This window comes from Electrophorus electricus, chromosome 1 (genome assembly GCF_041902795.1).
Source record: "Electrophorus electricus isolate QZ-2024a chromosome 1, ASM4190279v1, whole genome shotgun sequence".
Lineage (NCBI taxonomy): Eukaryota > Metazoa > Chordata > Actinopteri > Gymnotiformes > Gymnotidae > Electrophorus > Electrophorus electricus.
In genome coordinates, this window is record NC_137497.1 from 20,863,721 (window position 1) to 20,871,969 (window position 8,249).

The following is an 8,249-nucleotide window of genomic DNA, read 5'->3' on the forward strand; positions in this document are numbered from 1 at the left end:
TGGGAGGGTAATCTTTTGTCATTTTTTGTTCTCATTAGAGTGCAGTGGCCGTTGTGTTTGAATCTGGCCTGCCATGTATTTTATTTTTGTGTTCTAGTGTAATTAGTATGATTATGTGGGATTTTGTTGGGTGGGGAATTTTAGGTTTATGAAAGGAATAAGATGAGAATAGGTTTGTTATATCCCTTTTTCTCTTCTCTTTTCTATTGTTATATAGAGATCTGTGTGCTAAAAGGTAATATTGAATAATTATGTCATATGCAAATTTATGACATCTGACTAGTCATTAATTACACTCTGTAGTGAGGCTGGAAGTTCTCAGTGAAATTTGGCTGTGGATGGCTATAAAGGACACCTAGATAGCTCACTCATAGATAGCTCACTTAATAGTTGAATACAGTTTAGATATGATAAGGAACATGTTTGGTTCTTTCTTCTAACAGAAGAGCACTGCCAGTGATCCAGCTATTATTTATTCTTACTGTTGTCTTCATATCTTTATCTCCTCTGCATGGCATTTATTTAATATAAAATGTCAATTATCAACTTTCTTGTAACCAGCAATACTAATACACATTTACTGTTATTCTTTTACTGTTAGACTGTGTTCTGTGTGCTCTGTGTTCTATGTTCTATGTGTTCCATGTTTTATGTTCTATATGTTCTCTGTGTTCTATGTGTTCTCTGTGTTCTATGTGTTCTGTGTGTTCTGTGTGTTCTGTGAGTTCTATGTGTTCTGTATTCTGTGTTTATTATACAAAATAATCTGTTTATTTAGGACTCCTAAATTTGTCTTACAATGCAGAATATTATGTATTAATGTTATATGGAGTTATCTAATGTGATTGTATCTAATGTGATTTAATAAGAAGTTTGATTCTCTGAAAAAATCCACACCAAATGTAAAATCTCTAATTGGTAGTTGTGTTTTGCATGAATTTAAATGTTTTATTATTGTTGTTGTTGTTGTTATAAGTACACCATGTAGTTTTCTGTTGTGCCAAATACAGGTAAACTAATAAATTATTTTTCCACAATATTTGAAATAAACACACACACACACACACACACACACACTCACTCACACACACACACACACAAACACACACACACACACACATTCCCAGCATTCAACCATTAAGAAGATTCTTTATTTTTCATATGCACAATATGAACGTCCACACACTTACATGCTTATTGTGAGGATGATTCTCTGTCTAAATTACAGTCATCTGTAAATTTGATCTACAAAAAAAGCGGTATGTTAAATTCCGAAGTGTTTCATAGTGGAGCTTTACTCTCAGCCGCAAAACAAGTTCGTGTAGGCGGGACTGTGAATCCATTGGCGGTATAGACTGTATAGTGTATGATTGGCTGCGGCAAAATGATGGACAGTTAACTTTGGCTGATGATTGGCTTAACAAAAATGAATGTTATAAGAAATCAGTTGTGTAATAGGCTTCATACGAAAATGATTGACATGTGCTCTACTTACGCCCACTGGTGTTCCTGTAGTCCCTCCCTTCTCAAGAAAACGAAAGTATTTTCTGAACTGTTGCCGTTATTGAAAGTTGGGCGGATTGGAGATACACGCGTTTAAAATATTTCACGGTAATTTCATCCTATTTGTTAAAATGCGATGTCGGTGCAGTTTAAACAGCGTGTTTTGTACATACATAATTCTGTGTTTAAATCGTCGCTTCACCCAAAAGTGGATTAAATGTAAACGTTAAAGTCCTGGTGAAGTTAACGGTACGCATCTAAAATGACGGACACTAAAATGGCCCAGTACGATCGCACAGTTATATTTTTTAAATAATAGTAATAATATAACTGGCTCAGATATACGTTGTCAGTTATTGTAAATCTCGGTTTTAAATCGTAGTTAGTCAGTAATCTTTCCAAATGCTCCCAGTTTAAACTCCTCTGGCCTAAACATAAAGTTGCTGCTGGAACGTTAGTTTTTTTACAGTTAGTTTCCTGTTCAGTTTCAGCCATTTTTTAGTGTTGTTCAAATCCTCACTGGACAGTTCAGATTCCCTGTATAGTTAATTATCTCTATTATTAACTATAGTTTGGGATCGGACGGTCAACACTGACGTTTCTACGCTTGTTTCGAGTTTCTGAAGCGCAGCGTTTTGAAACACTGATCTGAAGTGTGGCGCAAAACGGCCATGTCACGTGACCACGGCTAAACGAAGCTTGTGTTTCTACAGGTGTCATACAGAACCTGCCGCTCCTGTCTTTGACTGACAGTGTCTGAAACAAACCTTATCACACATCTGCCTCAGTCACACTCTATGAATGCTTATAAGAAAATATACCCAAACTTTAAGGATTTTGTGAGAATAGAGAATTTGAGAGACTGAGAGATTCAGTGTTGTCTAGATAGAAGGTTATTGATAGGACATATTGAGCGATAGACATCCAGTGAGCAGTAGTTAGATATAGATATAGTGACATTAATATATAGAAAGTGTATGTAGAGAGAGATTCTCTGGTTTACTGACAGGAGTGATGTGCTGTACATCCACACATTTATATAATCGTAAAAAAAACCTGTGCATGCCAGCAACAAGTGTACTATGTGAATGAATCTTACAAGACTGATGAATTTGGGAAGAGAAGAAGCCCCTGAAACACCAGAAGAACTAATATTTTATAATATAAATATAAATAATAATAAATATATAAATTGTTCCTTTATGTTACTTTATTGATCTTCATTATCCATAATCATAATTATCTACATTCACAACACTTCCTTCTGCTGTAGATGAAACCTGTTCCACACAGACAGTTCATTAAATAGGTCTGCAGTTCATAGAATACGGAGTACATGTGAACCCACACAACCCTACAGAGTACATGTGAACCCACACAATCCTACAGAGTACATGTGAACCCACACAACCCTACAGAGTACATGTGAACCCACACAGCCCTACAGAGTACATGTGAACCCACACAACACTACAGAGTACATGTGAACCCACACAACACTACAGAGTACATGTGAACCCACAGAACCCATGTGGTTATTTATCCCAGTAAACATACTGGCATTTTGTTTATAGATTATCTTTCTAAATTTCATGTCTTACACATGAAACTGAAATACCTGGTATTTAAAATACCTTACAGAACACAACTGAAAACAGAAACATCTTTTGTTTCTTTGTTTGTTGTGTGGTGATTGGTCTGAAATATTTATTGATCTTATGTATTAATAACCTGGCATAACCCGCCACAATAATATCTATGCAATGTAATTTAGACTTTGTTGTTTCACAGAATAGAATCATCAAGATGTTAGCAAAGTCACTGTGGAGATCATTGACAGATTGCTGCTGTTCTAAAGGCCCAGAAGTGTTGGAAGAATTATGAGTGAATATTATTTAATTAAACCTTTTCCTTATAATATATTTATCCAGTTAAACTTTGTGTCATTGGCTAAATATATCAGTCGATTATCCAGATAAATGTTGTGTCATTAGCTAAAGATATTGGTCGAATATCCAGTTAAACTCTGTGTAATTGGCTAAAGATATCGGTTGTACGGTTGCATGAGTTCAGACGTAATTTCTTGCAGGAAGCAGTACTGAGTGTTACCCACACAGTAAAACTCTGTGTTAAATCAAGAGACTGTGTTACTGATAAAATGTAAGTCAGGCATCTTCTGTTCATATTGGTGTGTTGTGATGAAAAAAAAATGTTAGTTGATGTTTACAGTTACTAACAAGCAGGCATGCTACTCCATGTGCTCTTTGTATAGGTTTAGGTTCACTTTCATGTTTTAGCATATTTCTCCTCTGGTAATACTGTTTCATATCAGCTGGGAGATTTACTTCCTTTGTGTATTAGGACAAAGCTACCACCACCTATAGTGTACCGTAAATGTAGTGAACAACTGATGTACACTGATTAAGGACAAAGATACCACACCTATAGTGTACCGTAAATGTAGTGAACAACTGATGTACACTGATTAAGGACAAAGATATATAATATTAATTCATTAATACTAGTGGTGCCAATCAATTAAAAAATTAATCAAGTTAATCAATAAAAATAGATTAATCATTATTAATCATGAAGTTTAACATTTTAATACAGTATTACAATGCTAGTATTTACTTGTATTTTGGGGGATAAAACAAATACATGTGTAGTGTTGGAATAAATGAATGCATGATACACTGGTTTAAGGATTCCATTTGTTCTTTAACATCTCAGATTAATTGAATAACAAGGAAGCTGCCATTCAGCACAACGGCTGTTGTCTCCTCAGTCATCGTATTATCTGTGGTCACTCCTGTCAGTAATTCAGACTGGTAAAAATCCATGCGGGATATATGGGAAGACACTGGGGTCAAACTTGGAAATATGATTCATTTGCGTAAAAAAAACAAAAACAAAACGTTAATGTTTTTAAATTGATCATGAGTGTTAAGGTTGACAGCCCTAATAAATACATTTGAAAGCATTAAGATTCCAGTTTCCCACTGTGTGAAAACAGTACAGTAGAAGCTCTCAGAAAATGCCTCCATCTTCCTCTGTGGCACTTTGAGGACCTTTGGAATGTCTGATTGGGCATCATGGAGATTTATGATTTAAAATGTTTGAAATATTGTGACATAAAACAAATGATGGTGCACAGCTTTATGGGTATAAAGTTAATTCTAAATTCATTAAGAATAACTTTTTTGTGTGTATAACTGTTTTTGTGTATTCAGTGGAATATTTTAATGAAGCCATAACAGTGTGTTCAGTATTCTGTCATCATCACTGTTTCAGTTCTCCACCCACCCTGTTAATATCAGTGTTTACGTATGGTTCATGTTTCACATCATGTGTTTTATTTTTAATATGTTGATGTGAGTTTTGTCAGGATTTGATTCAGTGTGATTCACTCTGTGTGTATGAACTGTTGACAGGGAGCAGAGAGCAGCATCTCCAGTGTCCAGCTGTGTGTGTGTGTGAAGAGGAACAACTCCATGATGGAGCCTCATAACTCCAGCAGTGGAGGAGGAACCGCCAACCCACAGTGAGGAGTGTTCCATCAGCACTTAATCTGAGGAAACAGGAAGAGGGAATATTCAGGATAAATGAGATGTAGTGAAGGATGTAATTACTCAACACTTTCCTCATCTTCATCAGGGTAGAGAGAGCAGAGTCTCCAGCTCCCAGCTGTGTGTCTGTGAAGAGTGAATCACCTCCAGCACCCAGCTGTTTGTCTATGAAGAGTGACTGGTCCATGGAGTCTCCTCCTGTATTCAGCAGTGGACCTATGACCTCAGTCCTACGGTGAGTGATGCATTACACACTCAGATTCTTTCATAAGTGGGGTAGATTTGTTCCTCCCAGTGTGTGAGGGAGTGAAGTTACCCCAATATTACAACACTAATACCCCAGTAAACAATGTCACCATTTTACAGGTCAAACTAATAAGAGGGGTTTACCACATGTGTGTTTTAGTTTTAGGAAAAAGAGATTCAGCATCATCTACCCACACACACATTCTCCCACTCTCTCTTACTTGTAACGTGAGGCTCGCAATTCCAGCAAGCTGCCACCAGAGGGAGGCCATGAGCTGGGAGTTAATCAGTGCTCATTAGTCTGATCTCCCACAGGTGGCCCCACCCCTATATAACTACTTCACTAAGGACACTTTATGAAGCTTTGGCGTGCTGCATTTTATAATTGGTAATTTTTTAAGTGGAAATTTCCCAAGAAGTGTCTCTTGTCATCTTGCCTGTTCTGTGAGGGTCTTCCCTCATGTCTGTCATCTTGTTTCTTCTGGGAGAGTCCCTCTCCATTAGTTGTTTATTAGGAGGAGAAATGTCCTGTAGCAGGAGGTGTCGCTGTGTGTTTGTTGTCTGTCTTAGTTGCTTGTCTTTTGTTCTGTTTTCATTTCCTGCTGTGTTTATGGAGGGAAATGGAGTGTCCTGAGTCTACCACACACACGTAGTGGTTAGAGCTGCATCACCACACTAGTGTGGATGCTGGTTTGATTCTCAGACCAGACAAGTCACTTTGTTTTTCGTCAGAAGTGGCTGAGGGTTTTCTCACCCTTAAACCAATCCCATCTGGGGCTTTTCATCGCTATCCAGCCACACACACACACACACACACTAATCCCTGTCAGTCATCCTCAACCATTCCCCTGCTCTCCATCTCCCACTTATTAGTTAGAAGTCCTAGTTATTCTCCCCTTCATCTGTTGCCACATCCTCTTCATATTTAAACCAAGTTCTACTATCAGTGCTGTTTTAGTTTCTGGTAGCATTTGTGAGCTACTGCTGAACTCTTTTGTTTGTTTGTATTATCAAGAGTAAAAAGACTCCAAACCTACACTCATGTCTCACTCCTTCCCTGCACCCGTCATAGTAACAGAGCCAGTGCACCTGCAGAAGGACAGGTGTGTGTGTGTGTGTGTATAGTATGTTTGTGTAGTTGCTGAAGGACAGGTGTGTGTGTGTGTGTATGGTATGTTTGTGTAGTTGCTAAAGGACAGGTGTGTGTGCGTGTGTATGGTATGTTTGTGTAGTTGCTGAAGGACAGGTGTGTGTGCGTGTGTGTGGTATGTTTGTGTAGTTGCTAAAGGACAGGTGTTTGGTATGTTTGTGTAGTTGCTGAAGGACGTGTGAGTGGTATGTTTGTGTAGTTGCTGAAGGACAGGTGTGTGTGTTTGTGTAGTTGCTGAAGGACGTGTGTTTGGGGGGGGGGGTGTTTGTGTTGCTTAAGGACAGGTGTAATGTGTGTGTGTGTGTAGTTGCTGAAGGACAGGTGTTTCTAATCAAGTGTCCAGTGAGTGCAGGTACCAGGTGGAGTTGATTGGGTAAGAATGTTGTGGGTGTAATTGTTTGTTCTCTAATGTGATTTATTTTCACTATTCAATATCATCAGGAGGGGGAGTGAGAGAGCAGCAAATCCAGCACCCAGCTGTGTGTCTATGAAGAGTGACTGGTCCATGAATGAGCCTCTTGTAGTCAGCAGTGGACCTGTGACCTCAGTCCTACGGTGAGTGACACATTACACACTCAGATTCTTTCATAAGTGGGGTGAATGTGTTCCTCTCAGTGAGTGAGGGCGTGAAGTTCCCCCCAATATTACAACACTAATACCCCAGTAAACAATATCACCATTCTACAGGTCAAACTAATAAGAGGGTTCATCACAGGTGTGTTTTAGTTTTAGGAAAAAGAAATTCAGCATCATCTACCCACACACACATTCTCCCACTCTCTCTTACTTGTAACGTGAGGCTCGCAATTCCAGCAAGCTGCCACCAGAGGGAGGCCATGAGCTGGGAGTTAATCAGTGCTCATTAGTCTGATCTCCCACAGGTGCCCCACCCCTATATAACTACTTCACTAAGGACTCTTTATGAAGCCTTGGCGTGTGGGATTTTATAATTGGTATTTTTTTAAGTGGAAATTTCCCAAGAAGTGTCTCTTGTCATCTTGCCTGTTCTGTGAGCGTCTTCCCTCATGTCTGTCATCTTGTTTCTTCTGGGAGAGTCCCTCTCCATTAGTTGTTTATTAGGAGGAGAAATGTCCTGTAGCAGGAGGTGTCGCTGTGTGTTTGTTGTCTGTCTTAGTTGCTTGTCTTTTGTTCTGTTTTCATTTCCTGCTGTGTTTATGGAGGGAAATGGAGTGTCCTGAGTCTACCACACACACGTAGTGGTTAGAGCTGCATCACCACACTAGTGTGGATGCTGGTTTGATTCTCAGACCAGACAAGTCACTTTGTTTTTCGTCAGAAGTGGCTGAGGGTTTTCTCACCCTTAAACCAATCCCATCTGGGGCTTTTCATCGCTATCCAGCCACACACACACACACACACACTAATCCCTGTCAGTCATCCTCAACCATTCCCCTGCTCTCCATCTCCCACTTATTAGTTAGAAGTCCTAGTTATTCTCCCCTTCATCTGTTGCCACATCCTCTTCATATTTAAACCAAGTTCTACTATCAGTGCTGTTTTAGTTTCTGGTAGCATTTGTGAGCTACTGCTGAACTCTTTTGTTTGTTTGTATTATCAAGAGTAAAAAGACTCCAAACCTACACTCATGTCTCACTCCTTCCCTGCACCCGTCATAGTAACAGAGCCAGTGCACCTGCAGAAGGACAGGTGTGTGTGTGTGTGTGTATAGTATGTTTGTGTAGTTGCTGAAGGACAGGTGTGTGTGTGTGTGTATGGTATGTTTGTGTAGTTGCTAAAGGACAGGTGTGTGTGCGTGTGTA

At 39.0% G+C, this 8,249-nt stretch overlaps 1 protein-coding gene and 1 long non-coding RNA gene across 19 annotated transcripts in view; both read left to right on the forward strand.

The window, feature by feature from the left end:
• Window positions 1-1,037, forward strand: part of LOC118241397 (uncharacterized) — a 15,753-nt gene extending 14,716 nt beyond the window's left edge. For all 17 annotated transcript variants that reach the window (XR_014123174.1, XR_014123171.1, XR_014123176.1 and 14 more), the window contains one exon: window positions 1-1,037. This exon is cut by the window's left edge. The gene's annotated coding sequence lies outside the window, so the exon portion shown is untranslated.
• Window positions 1,038-1,522: 485 nt separating this feature from the next.
• LOC145657490 (uncharacterized) lies at window positions 1,523-7,291 on the forward strand. 2 transcript variants are annotated; one of them, XR_014123219.1, is made up of 6 exons: window positions 1,536-1,611; window positions 3,295-3,387; window positions 3,593-3,663; window positions 4,938-5,047; window positions 5,161-5,307; window positions 6,910-7,291. It is a non-coding gene; the product is annotated as an uncharacterized LOC145657490 (long non-coding RNA). The 2 variants fall into 2 exon arrangements; XR_014123218.1 differs by lacking the exons at window positions 3,295-3,387; window positions 3,593-3,663 and having other exon boundaries at window positions 1,523-1,611; window positions 6,910-7,267.
• Window positions 7,292-8,249: the final 958 nt, after the last annotated feature.